The sequence below is a fragment of the Telopea speciosissima genome, chromosome 5, assembly GCF_018873765.1.
Source record: "Telopea speciosissima isolate NSW1024214 ecotype Mountain lineage chromosome 5, Tspe_v1, whole genome shotgun sequence".
Taxonomy (NCBI): domain Eukaryota; kingdom Viridiplantae; phylum Streptophyta; class Magnoliopsida; order Proteales; family Proteaceae; genus Telopea; species Telopea speciosissima.
In genome coordinates, this window is record NC_057920.1 from 57486691 (window position 1) to 57505937 (window position 19247).

Here is a 19247-nt window from a genome sequence, read left to right on the forward strand (position 1 = left end):
TCAAGTGAGGAAGATTCGTCTGAGGCGGGGGCTGGCTCGGTCAGCTCGTCTACCGACGCCCCTGAGCCCGAGGAGGGTAGTGTCGGCACTGTTCCGAGCACGATGACGGAGGCCGACCTCGACTATCTGAGGACGACCTATGCTATCCCCGAGGACATTCAGCTCCGAGTTCCTAATCCCGGGGAGATGGCCTGCTTCATCAGGCCCGGCGAGGTGGCTCTGTACGAGACGCCCTTCAAGTACGGGTTTCGGCTCCCCGTTCTCAGCCTGGTGGACCAGATCTTGGACCACTTCCACCTGTCCCCTGGTCAGCTGGTGCCGAACTCTTGGCTGGCCGTGTATGGCTTCTACTCTTTGTTCTGCGAGATGGGCCGAGGTGCGAGCGTGGCGCTTTTTTCTCGGCTCTTCTTCCTGAAGAAGTCTCCCGAGAAGGGCTGGTACTACTTCTGCCGCCGATCCGGGAAGAGTGCGGCTTTAGGCGGCCACAAATTTTTGGTCGGCACGCCGACCTTCAACAAGTATTGGAAGCCTCGCTTTTTCTTCGCTTCCATTCCCAACAGCCCTCTCCGAACCGAGTGGAAGGAGATGAACCTGAATTACGTCAATAGGGTATTACCCCTGACCGAGAACGAGATGACCTCGCTCGAACTGATCCCCCGGCGTCCGCCCTTCGATGTCCTCCAGCTTCAGGACGAGGGGTTTCTCCAGAGTTGGCATATGACCCCGGGTAGGAGCCCTTGCCGAGCCTGTCTTTGTTGTCCGAGCTGACCTCTTTACTTAGCTTTCTTTTCTTGTTCTGACTCGTTTTTTGTGTTTTCGATTTCTCTTGCAGTGGTCGGCCACATTCCTCCTATGGACACAGCTCGGCTACGGGCCGAGATCATCGCAGACAGGAAGAAGAAAAATTCAGAGACATTAAACGCCAAAAGCTCTCCGGTTAACCGAGACAAGTGGCGGCCTTCCGCCCGTGGCCTCCCCACCAACATCTCCCGATACGCCCGGGAGGGCTTCGGCCAACAACGTCCCTGTGAGGCCGACCTGGCGCCTCTTCCCGGGGGACTCGGCCTTGACGTCGGCCGCTCACGCCAAGGAGTGGCTGGATGCCAGTCGGCTCCCAGCCGACAAGGAGAAGCTGGAGGCGCTGTCCGACCCCGAGCTCCTCTCCACCCTATTTCAAGACTTCAATATGGTAAGTTTCCTTGTCGGCTCTTGCCTATGGTCTGATATGTGTAGTTTATCCTGATTCTTTGTTCTCATGCTTTTTTGTAGGGGTTCGCCAAAGCAGTGGAGACCATGCTCCGCTTCGAACGGCTCCTGACCGAGAACTATTCCTTGGACGTCCAGTGCAAGAAGGCTTATCGTGACGCCCAGATGCCGTTCGAGGCGCTGGGAGACCCAAGAGAAGCTCACCGCCGCCGAGGCCGAGTGGAGAGCTCTCGTGCCGAGGTGGCCAGGCAGAGAGAGAGGGTCCGGGCTCTGCAGGCTCGGCTTGCCGAGGTGAAGGAGAAGGCCAAGGAAGATCTGGCCACGGCTCAGAGTGCGGCGATTAGCGACTATCTCCACTCGGAGGAGTACGCCAATATCTGCCACGAGATCAGGAAGCCTCCCTTCGCCGAAGGTTTTGATGCTGGCCGAGCCGAGCTTTTGGCCGAGATCAAGGCCGCGTATCCTGATCTCAATCTCTCCCGCTTTGACGACGATGCGACTACTTTTGCAGGGGAGATGGGAGATGAGGAGGGAGCCGAGGTCACCCAAGCTCAGCCCCTGGAGGCACCTGCTTCAGCCGACGTCGTCCCTCTGGGCGCTGTTCCTCAAGATCCTACTGCCGAACCCAACACCGTGGATGCCTCCGAGGGTGCCTCCAAGTCCCACGCCGAGGAGGCTGAGATGTAAAATTTTCTTTTTTTTTTTTTTTTTTTTTTTTGTATGGGTGGGGCCGAGCTGCCCCTTTTGTAACCGTGCCGATCAGTCGGCTTTTAATGAATAAAACAACTTATTTTTGTCAAAATTTGTCTAAGTATTTGAACTCGGTGCCCTCAATATTCTTTTACTTGCGTATTCTATTTTGTTTGTGGCCGAGCTGCCGAGTTGTTTCCCTAGCCGAGCTTAGGAACTTGTCTCTTTTTTATCCATGTTCCCCGTTGTCGGCGATTTCGGCCATGCCACGCCGAGGTCAATGTGATTCTCACCTTAGTTGTTTAATTCGCCTTTTCCTTCGATCCAATTGGAGAGGCTATCATATACGCGGACGCGTGCATATCCTTCCTGGCCGAGCCCAATGCCTTAGCTTAGTTTTGTACTTTGTTAGGCTCGGCCAAATAAGAATGGCGGCCCTTGAGATATCGGCCATGTCTATTTGGACAGGTCTTACGACCCGGCTGACAACCTATGAGGGTCGGTCTTTGATGTCGGCCTGGTCTATGAGGACCGGTCTTATGACTTGGCGGCCGACCTATGAGGGTCGGTCTTTGATGTCGGCCTGGTCTATGAGGACCGGTCTTATGACTTGGCTGCCGACCTATGAGGGTCGGTCTTTGATGTCGACCTGGTCTATGAGGACCGGTCTTATGACTTGGCTGCCGACCTATGAGGGTCGGTCTTTGATGTCGGCCTGGTCTATGAGGACCGGTCTTATGACTTCGACTTGGGAGCTTGCCAATACGTTGAGTGTTGGAGGAGAAACTTTATTGAATCAAATGTCGGAACTGAAACCGAATACAAGCATGTTGAATTATTGAAAAAACTTTTTCAAATTCTCCGAGTTCCAAGGTCTCGGTACCTTCTTGCCCCCCGGAGTCTGCAAGCGATATGTGCCAGGGCGAATTTGCTTGGAGACTATGTACGGGCCCTCCCAGTTTGGTGCTAATTTTCCTTGTTGTCTCGGCTGAGATGCGCTGCTTTTTCTGAGAACAAGGTCCCCTTGACGAAAATGCCGCTCTTTGACTCTTGAGTCATAGTAGCTTGCCCTCTTCTGTTGGTACGCCGCGTTTCGGAGTAGGGCATTTTCTCGGACTTCATCGAGGAAGTCCAAATTGGCTCGCAGCCCATCTTCATAGGTCTTCTCATCGAAGTTGAGCACTCGGTATGATGAAGCCATAACTTCAACCGGTGCGAGGGCTTCGGTCCCATAAGCGAGGCGAAATGGACTTTCCCCGGTTGGAGTTCTTACAGTCGTCCGATATGCCCATAGGACGCTTGGGAGTTCTTCCACCCATCTCCCCTTGGCCTCATCCAATCTCCTCTTAATGCCGGCGAGTAATGTTGGGTTGGACACTTCTACTTGTCCGTTTGCTTATGGGTGAGCGACCGAGATTGGTCGGAAGTCAATGTGGAAGTGCTCGCAGAATTCTCGGAAGGCCGGGTTGTTGAATTGCGCGCCATTATCAGTGATGAGAACTTTCGGTAGCCCGAACCGGTAGATGACCTTATCTCGGAAAAATTTTTCCATGTTCTTCTCAGTGATGGTGGCAAGAGGCTCGGCCTCGACCCACTTGGTGAAGTAATCGATCGCCACTACTACGTATTTTCTGTTTCCCGATGCTGGGGTGAAATCTCCGAGAATGTCCATTCCCCACATAGCGAATGGGATTGGGCTCAGCATTGAGGTTAATTTTGTTGCTGGTCGGCTTGGGATTGGCGCGAACAGTTGGCACTTCTCACACGTCTTCACGTATTTCATGGCCTCTTCCTGCATTCTTGGCCAATAGAATCCTTGCCGAAGTATCTTGTATGCAAGAGCTCGGCCGCCCATGTGACTCCCGCATATTCCCTCATGCACCTCGGCTAATGCATACTCGGCCCCCTTCGGTCCCAGACATCGGAGAAGAGGGGCTGAGATTGCCCTTTTGTAGAGTACTCCGTCGATCATCGAGTACTTGGAAGATCGGATCTTGATCTTCCTTGCTTCGTCTCGATTCCCCGGGAGCAGGTCATTCTCCAAGTAGTTGACAATGGGGTCCAACCAGGTCGGCCCATCCTCTTCAATGTGCTTTATGCTTTCGTTTTGTAAGGATGGCTTCTCCAATATTTCTATGTATACTGACCGGCTCAGATATTGGAGGTCGGCCTCGGCCAACCTAGATAAGGAGTCCGCCGCGGCATTCTCTTCTCTCGGTATTCGGGTCATCTCGAAGTGTTCGAGCTCGGAGATCAGATCTCGGGCTCGACCCAGGTATGCTATCATCCTTTCGTCTTTTGCCTCGTAGTCTCCGTTGACCTGGTTGACCACGAGTTGGGAGTCTCCTCGCACCTTCAACCGCTTTATGCCCATGGCTTTGCTGACTCGAAGTCCAGCTAGAAGGGCTTCATACTCAGCCTCATTGTTTGAGGCGGAGAACTTGAACCTTAGGGCATATTGGACCAGAAAGCCTTCGGGGCTTACAAGAATTAGGCCGGCCCCGCTTCCTCCAGAATTGCTTGAGCCGTCAACATTCATTGTCCAAATCGGGTCGGCCGTAGCCCCGACCTCTTGGACTGCCTTTTCTTCTCCAACCTCATGTTCGGGCCCCGTGCATTCAGCAATGAAGTCGGCCAGGGCCTGTCCTTTTATCGCCGTCCTCGGTCGATAGCTTATATCGTATTCACTTAACTCAACTGCCCAGGAAATCAGCCGTCCCGAAACGTCGGGTTTGTGTAATATCTTTTTGAGTGGCTGGTCGGTCAGTACCACGATCGGATGAGCTTGAAAGTACGGCCTTAGTTTCCTTGCAGCCGTGATTAGGGCGAATGCTACTTTCTCGAACCCGGAATACCTTGTCTCGGCATCAACAAGAACGTGGCTGACATAGTATATCGGCCTTTGAGTTCGACTCTCTTCCCTGATCAACACCGCACTGACCGCTACGGGAGTGGCGGCTAAGTAGACTTGAAGCTCCTCTTTTGGTTCAGGTCGGCTGAGAAGAGGCGGATTCTCCAAATATTTCTTCAGCTCTTCAAAAGCTTCTTGGCATTCGGATGACCAGATAAAATCTTTTGGGTTCCGGATATTCTTTAGGGCCTTAAAGAATGGTAGGCACTTGTCGCCCGATCTCGACATGAATCGCGCCAACGCCGCCACGCGTCCGTTTAGCCTTTGTACTTCTCGGATCGTCCTTGGAGGACTCATCTCTTGGATGGCTCTGATTTTTGCCGGATTGGCTTCGATGCCTCTGACAGAGACCATGAAGCCGAGGAACTTTCCCGAGGTTACGCCGAATGCACACTTGGCGGGATTCAGCTTCATCTGGTTCTTCCTCAATACGCTGAAGGCTTCTTCCAGGTCGGCCAAGTGGTGCTCGGCCTTCAAACTTTTCACCAACATGTCGTCCACGTAGACTTCCATGTTCTTTCCGATCTGCTCGCGGAATATATAGTTCACGAGGCGCTGGTATGTCGCTCCGGCATTCTTCAATCCGAACGGCATGACCTTGTAGCAGAAATTCTCTTGGTCGGTTCGGAAGGCCGTGTACGACTCGTCCTCCTCATGCATCATGATTTGGTTGTAGCCGGAGTACGCATCCATGAAACTCAGCATCTCGTGACCTGCCGTGGCGTCGATCAAGAGGTCGATCCGGGGTAGTGGGTACTCATCTTTTGGGCAGGCCTTGTTGAGGTCGGTGTAGTCGACACACATTCTCCACTTCCTGTTCGGTTTAGGGACCATGACGACGTTAGCCAACCAGGTCGAGAATTTCTCTTCTCGAATGAATCCTGATCGGCGAAGCTTCTCCACCTCTTCTTTGATTGCAGTTTGCCGATCAAGTGCGTAGTTCCTTCTCTTCTGCCGGATTGGTTTCCGACCCGGATCCACATGGAGTCGGTGCTCAGCTATATGTCGGGGTATGCCCGACATGTCAGCGGCCGACCAGGCGAAGACATCGGCGTTCGCTTTTAAGAAAACTCCGAGCCGCCTTCTTTGATCTTTATTTAGTAGTGATCCGAGCTGGACCACCTTGGCTGGGTCATCTTCGCTGAGATGAAGTGGGGTCAGGTCTTCCACGGGTCGCCCTCTTCTCTCGACAAGCTCATCCCGCTGATCTTCGGGGAGATGTTCGATGCACATGGCCATTCCTCGAACGTTACCCTTGTTTCGCTTGACGAAGGTAGCGTAGCACTCTCGTGCCTTCTTTTGGTCGCCTCGGACCTCGCCGACACCGTTCTCGGTGGGGAACTTCATCTTCAAGTGAGTCGGGGAGATGATGGCTTGGAGGGCGGTCAATGACGGACGGCCGAGTATGGCGTTGAAAGCCACTACCGACCGCACCACCATGAATTTGACTTGGATCGTCGCCTGGCAGGGAGCTTGCCCAATTGTGACTAGGTGATCGATCGAGCCCTTGATAGTCGCGGCCGCTCCCGAGAACCCGTGAAGCGAGGTTCCTTCGGGCTTAAACGCTTCGTCGCCGAAGCCAAATTGTCGGTACGCTTCCAATGACATAAGGTCCACGGATGCGCCGGTATCGACCAATACCCGGTGTACGGGTCTGTTCGCAATTTCTACCTGCACCACTAAAGCATCATCATGAGGTAAACTTATACCTTCAAGGTCGGCTTCCGTGAAGGAGATCGTCGCCGCCGGCTTGAGTTTCTTGACGGGCATCTCGGCTACTCCGACAAAGCGAGCGTTTGCCTTTGCCTTTCTAGTACTCTCTTGCCCGGGCCCCCCGAGGATAGTGTATATGGGGGCTCCCTTGTCATGGCTCGGCCCGGATCCGTCCTCCTTCTTCTCGGCTCGGACCTTGTCATCATCTCTTTCAACTCGCCTGGTTTCGGCCTTAGGCTCGGCTCTTCTCTGATCTCGGTCATCCGGCCGCCGACCTCCACGATCTTCTCGGCCTCCTTTGACATATCTCTTCAAGTGGCCCGCTTTTATCAGCTCTTCGATTTCTCTTTTCAGCTGATAACAATCTTCGGTGTCGTGACCGATGTCCTTATGGAATTGGCAATACTTGTTGTGATTCCGAGATGACCCCGCTTGCATCGGTCGGGGTCGGCGGATGTACCCCCATCTTGTATTTGCATCAGGATCTCCTTGCGAGATGCATTCAATGGCGTGTAGTCGGGGCTCCGAGCTCGATCCGACCTGTCAGCTCGGCGATCCATCCTTGGCCTTTTGTCTTCTCTTCGGTCGTCTGTTGTCGGCCTTTTCTTATCGATACGACCTTCGTTGCCCTTCCGGGTTTGGAGGACCTCGGCCATGTTTGCAAACTCGTTGCACCTCTCCAAGAGCTCGGCCAGGTTTCTTGTCGGCTTCCGGGCCAAGTCCTTGATAAGGTCCATGTCGGCCAATCCGTTGCTCATAGCCGTATGGGCCGTGGCCTCATCCAAATCCTTGATATCTAAGGATTCCTTGTTGAAGCGGGAGACGAATGCTCGGATCGACTCGTCGGGCCTTTGCTTCACGCTAAGGAGGTTGACCGTGGTCTTCTTATGTTTCATACTACTCTGGAAGTGCGTGACAAAGGCTCGACAGAGTTGAGCGAAGCTTTTTATGGAATTCGGCGGCAACCAGGAAAACCATGAGGTCGCCGCGCCCTTGAGGGATGCAGGGAAGGCTCGGCAAGACACGATCTCGGTCCCCCCGTACATGGTCATCATCGCATTAAAGTAGTTAATGTGATCTGTCGGGTCGGTCGTCCCGTCATACCTGTCGAACGGGGGAGGTTTGAAACCGTGTGGTAGCGGCGCGGTCATGATCTCGGGAGGATAAGGGTGACGCCCGACTAAAGAGTAGGCGTCCGGGGTCGCCTGTTTCTTCAACCCCTCCACCTGCTCGGCCAAGTCTCGTAGCCGCTTCTCCAGCTCGGTTTCAGGTGCTTGGCCAACCGGCTCCTCGGCCCGGGGTTGATAGGATCGGTCATCCCGCTGTAGTCGGCCATTCTGGTCAGCTCGGTCCTCACCGTCCTTCCTTGTTCTTTTTTCTTCTTGGAAGTTGGACCCTCGAGGACTCCCCTGGTGTTCTTCTCGGGGAGGTGAGCTCGGACGTCGGGAAGTATGACGCGATCCTTCTCCGTGTCTCGGTGCGCGCCTTTCAACCGGGTTTTTCCTTTGTTCTCGGAATATTCTTGGCGGTTCGTCCTCTCCGATCCGTCCAGAAAATACCGACCTCCTTGCTACAGAGCCGGCTGGTTCAATTTCACGCCCTGTTCGCGGGCTTTGGCGATGTTCTTGTTCACCCCGTCGAGCGCCTCTACTGGGGCGCGGAGGTGGAGTCTTCTGACGAGACGGATGCGAGGACGCAGCCCGACTCGGCTCGGCCCTATGCCGACCCTCATTTTGCTGCAAGTTTCTTTCAGCGCGGGCCGGAGCGGGAGGGAGCACGGCCGGCACTTGACCCATCACCCCGCCTCGGGCCATCTGGTTCATGAAGGCGCGCAGCATCTCGTTGGTGTGGAGCATCTGCAGCTGCAAATCCATAACCTGTCGATTATTTACTGGGGCTTCTGGGTCCAAACTCTCCGACAAGGGTGGCGGTGCAGGTAGGACATTCCCGTCCAAACTTGGCTCGACCTGTACCCGGCTAGCCGCGGCCGTGGTTAGTGCACCTCCCCCATTCCCGCTCTCTGGAGGTGGAATGGTGCCCGTGATGGGCTGCGCACCACCTGCCCTAGGGGGTCTTCTGCTTATCCCCTGCCGAGAGGCTTCGGGGGGCGGTGATCGCCTCGTTTGCACAACAGGTTGCGGCTCCTCCGTACGGGAAGTAGAGCCATGCTGCCCTGACCTCGTGTGCACCATTATTATTGTTCTGGGAATTGGTAGAAACGACAAGGCTTGCTGATGTCGTTCCCACAGACGGCGCCAAATCTGTTGCGTGTGAAAACCTCCGGTACTTGGTTCGCCCGCGGATGAACCTGCAAAAACCAAGCAATGAGCGCAAGAGGGCCGGTGTGGCTCCGGCCTAGGACTCTCCGATGCTCAAGTCAGGTCTTCAACGCGACAGCGTAACTGCGTAGTAAAAAGCAAGATGTGGAATAGAGCTCCATACCTGGGTATTTATAGAGTAAGGAGGAGATGAGACGGTTGGGAGAGTCCTAGTATGGTAGGAGTCCTTCTTTCGGAAGGTTCTCTCGCGTAGAGCGGAGTGGAGAGTTATTTTCGGGGTCGGACTCTTATTAAGGTAAGAGTCCATGTAGAGTGTGATTCTGTGTTGCGCTGGGATCGTGGCTCGGTCCCTATCCCGTGATTCCCGGGATGTGCTGACGTGGCCCGGAGATCCCCGGTGGGGTGCTATGGGAGTCTGAATGGAGGAGGGCTCGGCCTACGAGGTCGGCCCGTGGGGTCGGCCATGGAGGTCGGCCCGAGAGGAGGTTGGTCTCGGCCATGAGGTCGGCTAGGAGTCCCTGGCTGATCCGTATAATCTCGGCCTCAGTCGCCGGAAAGCTTGCACCAACCAGGCTTTGTCAGGTGACTTATCGGATATGGGGTCGGCCCAATTTCCTGCTCGGCCCAACTCGATTCTCGGATTGAGGTCGGGTCGGCCACGTGGCAGCCTCTGATAGGTGGGGTGTTTTATGCCTCATCAAGATGTACAAGAATAATAAGATTCTCACCTCAATATTGGCAATGACAAATATAGGAAGAACTGACACCTTCCCTACTTCTTCCCTAGAAAAGGAGAATACCGTCACACCATATACTGAACGATACAATCCACATACAAATAACAGATTACCCAAAATACTGAAATGATGTTTATCCTCTTCCTTTCTCGCAAAATTCATGGAACGCATAAGTAAAATCCTTTGCAATTCGGGCATTTGGCGGTGCACTACAGTGCAACCCTGAGAGCTCGACGAGTGGAAGAAGCTTCATCCAACGGTGTGAGCTCGATGTAAGGCAGTTTTTTTTTCTTTAATTTTTTCTCAGGCTCGGAACCGTTGGATTTCTCATCTTCCACATGTTGAGGTCTCATGCCCACACTGCAGTGCACCCCCCAAATTAGGGCACTACAGAGGATTTTTTTTTCGACTCAGCTTGGACAAACAAAGAATGAGAGTGGGAGTGATTAAGAGAATTGTCGCCTCACTGTTGCTTTTATAGTTTGTGCCCTGCTTTCAAATTGAATGGCATGTGGGTCCCTCTCTACTTGAGGAGGAACCCAATGGATCTGGTGAAATAAACTCTCAAAAAGGATTCTGTCCAGCATCCTGCCCGGGCAGCATGTGCAGCGTCGAACTTGGTGAGGCGTGAAAAGACCGCCTCACCCCTGCTCGGGTAAGGCGCTTGGGCAGGGGTGAGGTGGTCTTTTCAAGCCTCGTTGTGTCCGACGCTGCATATGCAGCCCGGGCAGGGTGCTGGACAGGAGCCGAGTTCCTATACTCTAGCTTCTTATAGAGGGGGAGAGAGAGAGAAAGAGAGAGAATCTAAGATAGGGATTTTTATCCTTTCAATTTTGAGATATGTCGGTTCCCTGGTAATACCCCCTGAGTGATTGACACGTGGACGTGAGGGATGTCATAGTTCGAATGAATCATTTACCTCTCAACTTAATCGTGGTTTATTCTAAACCCCCCATCCTAACCTGGGTAAGACTCCACCTATCACCCCTAACCCTGGTTACGACTCACTCACTCCCCCCTGATCTCCACTCTCCTCCATCGAACTCAACTTGAGGTCTCTCAAGAGCGTAACCCCCATTGTACATGCCCTCATCTGAGTCAAGTGTGGAATGAAGACCAGGGTGAGGGGGTGGGGCGGTGGGTTGAGAAGAAGGGGATGGGGTGGCATTGAGAGGAAGAACAGGGTGAGGCAGAGGTGTTCACCAAGAGTCCTCACGAAGAAGAAGAAGAAGTAGTGTAGGTGAAGAAGATGATGTGGGTCCCACCAAACTATTACATGTTTAGCCAATCTTCCTATATGTATTTCATTCAAAGTCTACTATCTTTTAATATTTAGTTATTAAATTAATGTATACAATAGATTCAATAGTAAGGATAAAAATGTTTCAATCCAACGGTTTTATGCCGCACTGCGTGGAAACTACACAACAAATGCGACCGGTTTGCATTCTTTCTCCTCTATCGAGAAAAAAAAAATGGTTTTACAAAAAAGGGGGGGGGATTTCAACAATTGATTTATTGCAACATTTAATGCAATTCTTATGTGAAATGACAAATTTATCAAAAAAAAAAAAAAAAAAAAAGACTTTATTAAATGCTTTTGAGAAAAGATAAGGGACAATAAAGGAGGTGTCAAATTCTAAACACACCTATAAGACTCTCCTGTGTATAATACCCCTCCAAGCATACATATAAGCCTCCACCCTCCCTCTTTTTTTTTTGGGGGGGGGGGGGGGGGGTTTCCAAATTAAGCTTCAGTTTTACTTGTCAGATTCTCAGTTGGAGACACCAGTAACAGTGGTTCCACCTCTCATATTGAAAGACATCAACACGCATGACCAAGAGATCCTCTACCAATTGCTGGGCAGCAGGGTTGACCAAGCCAAGGCCTCATCTGGTCTCATTTGGAACACGTTCGATCCCCTTGAACAGCCGGCACTAGCAACACTTGCCCAAGAATTTTCAATCCCAGTGTTCACAATAGGCCCTTTTCATAAACTCTTCACAGCATCTTCCAGTAGCTTATTGTCCCAAGACCATAGCTGCATCACTTAATTGGCTAGATACAGAACCACCTAACTCTGTAATCTATGTAAGCTTCGGCAGCATAGTCGGCATGGATGAGGCTGAATTCGTGGAGATGGCTTGGGGGTTAGCCAACAGCAAGTGTCCCTTCTTGTGGGTGGTTCGATCTGGTTTGGTCCGCGGTTCAGAACAAGTTGAACCATTGTGGCCTGATGGGTTCCTAGAGATGGTTAAAGGAAAGGGTTGTTTTGTCAATTGGGCACCTCAACAGGATGTGTTAGCTCACCCTGCTGTGGGAGGGTTTTGGACCCACAACGGTTGGAACTCAACGCTGGAGAGTATATGTGAAGGGGTACCAATGCTGTGTTCGCCTAATTTTGGAGACCAGATTACTAACGCGAGGATCGTGAGCCATGTTTGGAAGGTAGGATTGCAGCTTGCGAATTAGTTGGAGAGAGGGGAGATTGAGAGAAACATAAGAAGACTAATGGTTGAGAAAGAAGGCGAGGAGATGAGAGGGAGGGTTGCGACTTTGAAGGAGAAGGCAGAAGCTTGTGTCAAGAAAGAAGGTTCTTCCTATGAGTCTCTAGAGGACTTGATAGCTCAGATCTTGTCATTTTGAAGACTTTTGTGGTTCACCTTCTCCATGGTGATTGATTGTCATAGTTAACCAATTCTGTTTAATTTTCAAACTTGTAAAATTAAAGACTTTTCCTGCTCATTTGTCTACTATATCCACCACCATCTGAAAGATTATATTTTGCTACTAATGGGATTTTCAAGTAATGGCTATTAATTCTCAATTCTGAATGCTAACAGTAGTACAGTGTTGGTTGGAAGAATGAAAAATAGCAAGGAAATTAACCTCTTCCCCTCATCACATGGAATAATAGAAACCATCCCATACCCAAATGCGCAACAAAAAGAAGAGTTAGCGTGGAATCAGCTGGTGTGGGATGCTCAATATCATCCCAGATTTCGGTTTGAATCTTAAGTCAGGGCATCAGCAAAGCTCCACACCCGGGTCTGTGCTTCAACAGATTATTAGTGATACCCAGACTCGGTTCTCGGGTGAGCAAAGTTGTGTGCTAGATACAAGCACTAGCAGAGATTTCTTCCACCGTTGGAAGATTAAGGTTTCCTTCTCCTTGGGGCACCCTCGGCCTCATATCTGGCCACCACCACCATCTGGCTGGATCACAATCAACTGCAATGGGTCGGTTAGGGTTTTCATCGGAGGATATGGAGTGATTGAGCATGACGAACATGGAAAAGCAATAGTTGCAGGAGCTGCGGCTGAAGTGAACATCCTACATATGGAGTTGATGGCTGTGAAATGCGGGTTGCTAAAGGGTCGGTCTTTGTGCATACCACATGTACAAGTGCGCTCTGACTATATGGTGGCGGTGCAGATGATAACGAGGCGCTGCCAGATATCATGGCACTCCCTTGGACTACTTGAAGACATTTGGGAAGCACAGGATTCCTTTCGAAGTTGTGTCTTTATGCATCATGTTGGAGAGATCAACTTTTGAGCAGATTTCTTAGTGGGGTTTCTTATTACCCCGCCCCCAGCGCGAAAAAAAAATCCATTTATGCACAGATAGTCTCTCAAAAACACTTCCAATCTTATACAGGATGATGCTAATGAGAAGAAATTCTTTAGATTGTAAATTCCCTCAATTATTGTAATATAATATCTCCCTTACTCCCCCTCTCCCCCCACACAAAAAAAGGGCAGTTGCGATCACTTTCCTCCAATGTTTAATCTTTATTTACTTATACTCCTGCTACCTTAAACTTTTTTTTTGATTCCCCGAAAAAAAAAAGTGAATTTTTATCCCCTCTTTATTCCCCTGATATTTTTAAATGCCCAAATTACCCTTCTTTTCGAGCTATACCATCACCCCTAGCTTGCTGCCTCTAATCACCCCTTGTCCTCCCTGCCCCACCCCCTCTCTGCGTGTCTCACCCCACCCTTTTCCTTCTTTTTGCCTAGACATTAGTCCCAACTTTTCTCTTCTCCACAATGAAGAAGAAGAGGAGACAAGATGGCGGCAAAGATGGGATTTATTAAGTATATTTTTGGAGACAAGAATAGAGAGAAGGTTATTCACTTCTTGGGTTAGACTCTAAAGGCGAAGAAAGTAGATGTGGGTGTTTTCATCAGCTGGAAGATGCAATTATCAATTCATGGAAAGGTTTGTGATACGGGCAAAATGATCTGACCATTCATAGCATGATACGTGGATCTATCAAACTAGGCCATGACTTCCCAAAATAGAAACTGACTCCAAATCAGGTATTTACTAATAGTGTCCTAGTCGAGATAGAAAACATGTGGTATCAAAACCTGTGGTATCTCAACAGCCTAAGAAGGCTCGATGCAGTACTAGGGATTCAGTTCCCAAATAGGTAAGGGAATCACCCCACGACCTCTTGCTGGAAATATACCATTCAAATCATACATGAAAATACATGTAACAAGGGTTTTAGATTACTTATTATTTGTGGACAACCAAGATCGAAGATGGTGATTTCAAAGCACTTACATCGCATCACAAACTTGCAAATATATGATGAAACATAAGGAATCAATGGGTTGAGTCGTGGTAATGAACATTTTTGCTAAGACTATACGCTCCTTATGGTGCAAGCCAGGTTCTTGCGAATCAACCTCTAAGATAAAACAGCCTTTAAATGTCATACAAAGTTTCCAAAAACATCCTCTATATATAAGGAGAAGGATCCCTTGGATGCATGCTTCCCAAGGGATGTGTCCTTTCAAGAGACACAATGAAAAATGTAAACATTGGTCAGAACCGATCAATGTCGGACAGAAGAGGTATTTTTTAGGGTATATTACTTGTACACTCCTTGTATTATGTTCTGATTGATTGACACCCCCAAAGTTTGAAACTATTAGTTGAAGCCCCCTACATTTTAAGATTTCTTACAACTAGCCCTTGTCTGTTAGTCAATCACCGTTTAGTGAAGATGTCAAGGGTTAAGAAAATCCTAAATACCCCAACTACCCTTTAAGGATAGTGAATTGACCCTTTTACCATTTGGCCATAGTATAAGGGAAGATGTTTTCCTTTTCATCGTTGAACAACCCTCCACTCCATTAACTGCTGCTGTGGCGATTTGTAGACCCCAGAGAAAAAATCAAAGCAAACAACCCAAGAACATCCTAATGTTGGCCATTAAAAAACCCAACCATTCTTACCTGTTTTCTAATTTATTTTTACCGGGAGAAAGAGAGATTGGAAGAGCGTAACTAAAGAAAACCAAAATGAAAACACCAACTGAATTTTTTGCTTCGACAGTTGGAATAGATATGTATATAGATTTTTTTTTAATTTGTAGAAAATCACACTTTAAAAAAAATAAATTTTTTTGTATTATTTAGGTTAAAACATTTAAAGGGTAAGCTAGTCATTTAACTTCACAAATTTTAATAGAATAACTCACAAGGGTAAAATGGATTTTTCCATTCAACCACTTGTAACAGACTAACATCGTCAGATTTCATGGGATAATTTCAAACTTTGGGGGTGTCAAGCAATCGGGCCATAATACAAGGGGTGTAAAAGTAATTTATCCTATTTTTTAACTTCATTGTTTAAATACAATACCTCTGAATATTTTAGTTTAACACAAGAAGGATTCTCCACGTCTATTCCCGTCTCCCAAAAGGAAACTACTACCACTAGCATTCAAACTTGAATTAATAGCCATTACTTAGACGAAAAATCCCATTAGTAGCATAATAGAATCTTTCAAATGGTGGATGTAGTAGACAAATGAGCAGGAAATTTAATTTTATAACTTCGAAATTAAACATAGTTTATTTTTAAGACAATCAATCACCATGGAGAAGGTGAACCACAAAAGTCTTCAAAATGACAAGATCCGAGCTATCAAATCCTCTAGAGACTCATAGGAAGAACCTCCTTTCTTGACACAAGCTTCTGCCTTCTCCTTCAAAGACGCAACCCTCTCTCTCATCTCCTCTCCTTCTTTCTCAACCATTAGTCTTCTTATGTTTCCCTCAATCTCCCCTCTCTCCAACTTATTCTCAAGCTGCAACCCCACCTTCCAAACATGGCTCACGATCCTCGCGTTGGTCATCTGGTCTCCAAAATTAGGCGAACACAGCATTGGTACCCCTTCACATATACTCTCCATCGTTGAGTTCCAACCATTGTGGGTCCAAAACCCTCCCACAGCAGGGTGAGCCAACACATCCTGTTGAGGTGCCCAATTGACAAAACAACCCTTTCCTTTAACCATCTCTAGGAACCCATCAGGTCACAATGGTGCAACTCGTTCTGAACCATGGACCAAACCGGATCGAACCACCCACAAGAAGGGACACTTGCTGTTGGCTAAACCCCAAGCCATCTCCACGAATTCAGCCTCATCCATGCCGACTATGCTGCCGAAGCTTACATAGATTACAGAGTTAGGTGGTTGTGTATCTAGCCAAGCGATGCAGCTTTGGTCTTGGGACAATAAGCTACTGGAAGAAGCTGTGAAGAGTTTATGAAAAGGGCCTATTGTGAACACTGGGAATGAAAATTCTTGAGCAAGCGTTGCTAGTGCCGACTGTTCAAGGTGATCGAAGGTGTTCCAAATGAGGCCAGATGAGGCCTTGTCTTGATCAACCATACTGCCCAGTAATTGGAACAGGATGTCTATGTCATTCGTGTTGATCGTAGGCAGAGCCTTCGCCATTAGAGGTGGAATCGCCGTTACTGGCTTCTCCAATTGAGAATCTGAAAAGCAGAACCGAAGCTTAATTTGGAGAAGAACAAAACAAGGGAAAATTAACACCGCCTCTTTTACTATCGAAAAGTAATTAACACCGCACCCAGTCCATTAGTGAATAATTGTGAAGTGGTCAGGTCAATTGAGTCAAAATTTTTAAAATCCGAATATGCCCTTTTGATGTAGTGAAGTATTAGGAAATAACAATGTAGTAGAATGACAATTTGCAAAAGAAAAGGAGAAAGAGAAGCACATACAAGACAGATTTAATTACGTGGTTTACCCCCAAGAATGTAGGCTACATCCACAGCCAAGCGATAGTACAAATCTACTATTTCAATGAAGAAAATTACAAAACCCTATCTTTATCTCTCAAAGAGATAACCACTATATATAGTGTTTTCACGCGTTACAGTATAGAGAAAACCCTAACCAAGAAAATACAAATCTGCTCCTAGAAGCCCACCCGGTCTGGTCCAAGATACAAACCAACATAGGGTGAATAATGTATCAAATCAAAGATCTCGACAAGCTCTTCAGGTGTCAATGCCTTTGGCGCTAACATATGCACATTTTTTTACCATTTATGCATGTTTCGAAGGCGTTTCAGGCGTTTCGAAGGCGTCCTCCAAAGAAAGACAGTACTTTCTGGATTAAAATTGAGATCAGGCTTCACCAATAACATGAATTACCTACTCTACCCTTTCAACCTTAAAACCCAAAACACTTTTTTCTTCTTATTCCCCTGTTGTTTTGCAGAACCTGCAAACGATACCAATAATGGCAGAACACACACACACACACAGACAAAGCGATTTACGTGGTTCAGCCAATGTGCCTATGTCCACGGGGATGATGTTTCGTTTTTTGAGCGATGAAGTAAAGAGGAATCCAGAGTGTTTTCGGTCTTAGGCCTCTGTTACAATCCTTAACCCTAAATACCTCAAACAAGTACAAAAACAGGGCAACAATCATAGGGACGAAGTTACAAAAACAATCCCCCAAAATTTTTTCTCCAAGGCTCCACAAAGCAGTCCAATCATCAGAAGTCAAGACATCAAACCTCAACATCCCCAACTAAAAAACCCTCCCCAAGGAAGAACAACTGACCTGCAACCTTACCTCCGCTGCAATCATACACACCCGTAACAACTGCGAAGAAAGGCTTCCAACCCGGCAACCATCGTTATCACTCCATTTTGAATATTGAACCGGAATGTTTTTGATGGGTTATTGCTAATCAGTTATATTTCAAGTTCCCATTTTGATGTCTCTTTCCCTTTTAAAATGGAAATTTTACCTTCTGTTCTTTGCCACGACCAAAACAATATCTTACTCGGAGCTGGAGTAGCAGGAGGATGATTTGCCGGAGTCGACGGAGCCTCACCAAGGCAAGGATGACAGGAGGATGATACGCTGGAGTCTGACTTCAAGAGAGGGTTAGGTCTCATAAACCCTCTGTTGAGGAGAAGAAGGTTACGACAGGGCTTGTACAGAGAAGGGAGATAAGACTAGGGGAAGCTTGTAAGCCCTCTGTTCACTGCAATTAACCTCCTAACTTAGCGTCGCAAAGGGTATTGTAAGGTCCCCCTAAACTCAGCCACTCCGAAAACACACTGAAGTCTCTGTGATCTCACCGGTGTCTCTCACGTTTGGTGTTCGGCCATTATTAGTCAGGGTTGGCATTGGTTGATTTCGAGTCATAGGCCAATTAATTTCATTTTAGAAACCTTCACACCGTTTTCCCCTTTTAAAACATTCTATAGTGGTCAAGAATAAGATAGATATTTCAGTTTGAGATTTAATACCGTTGGACTAAAAGGGACGGTGTTAATTTTTGAAACAAAAAGAGTGGTTCTTAATATTTCGATTAAACTCAGAAGAGAGGTTAAGCAGATTTTTAAAAAGATTAAAAGAAAGAAAGAAAAAGGAACGCAGGGAGGATCTTGCTCTCCTCTAGCCGTTGTGGAAGCTGGAGGGTCCAACCCACCTAAAAACAGGGGGAGTTTGGTCATTTTATAGGGGGCCGCTTGAGTCCTACCTGTAAAATGACCAAAATCATCATTGTTTTCTTGGGCTGGACCCTCCCGCTCCTACTGCGGTTGGAGGAGAGCCAACCCTGACCCAGCTCGACCCTGACCTTGGATTTGAAAATTTAAACCCTAACCCACCCTCAGGGTTAAAAATATAGCTCAGACCCTCGAGCTCTGGGTGGGTTCGGGTCTATAGGGCCAAACTTACACCCCTAATTTTAATTAAACTCAGGGAGATTAAGTTGATTAAAAAAAAACCAAAAATGGAAAAGGGAGGGGGCAGGGGGCTGTTTACTTAGAGAAGGTAAAATGTTTACCTGATATGGGGAGGTAACTTTTCTGTCTTGAAACTGAAACGGTGGCGGCGAAGGAAAGAAAGGATTCGACGCTGCTGGTCCGTAACACAAGCCTGGGAAGCTCAAGACCGTCGGCGACACCTTGGGTGAAGTGCATGATGGTATCGGAGATGAGACAAGAAATGGGCTCTCCTTCTGCATCTCCAGATGATAACAACCGAAGCAAGCAATCACGAAATGGAACTGCACAGTTGACGTTGAGTTGTGAGAAAAGGGCCACTGAGGGCTGGACATCTGCTGATATGCCGTCTTGTATGGGTATGAAGGTACAGTGAGGGTAATTAGAGGAGTTGGGAGAGTTGAATTGAGTGTGGATGATGGTGATGGAGAAGCCCTTCGAGTAGAGAATGGAAGCTAACTGAAGCATCGGGTTTATGTGACCCTGGAATGGGAATGGGAATAGCACCAACCGAATTCCTCTCCTCTTTTGCTCCTCCATCTCTGATTAGATCTGCTTTCGCCTTTCTTCAATTCTTTTCACTGTGAGTCCGATCCCAAACTCCAAAATGATCAGGCGTGACCTG

The 19247-nt window shown here is 48.4% G+C and overlaps 2 pseudogenes; one reads left to right on the forward strand and one right to left on the reverse strand.

Annotated features, from left to right (window-relative positions):
- The window catches only part of LOC122661868, a 45561-nt pseudogene that overhangs the window by 15399 nt on the left and 10915 nt on the right, over positions 1–19247 (forward strand).
- On the reverse strand, positions 15387–19206 carry LOC122663127 (annotated as a pseudogene).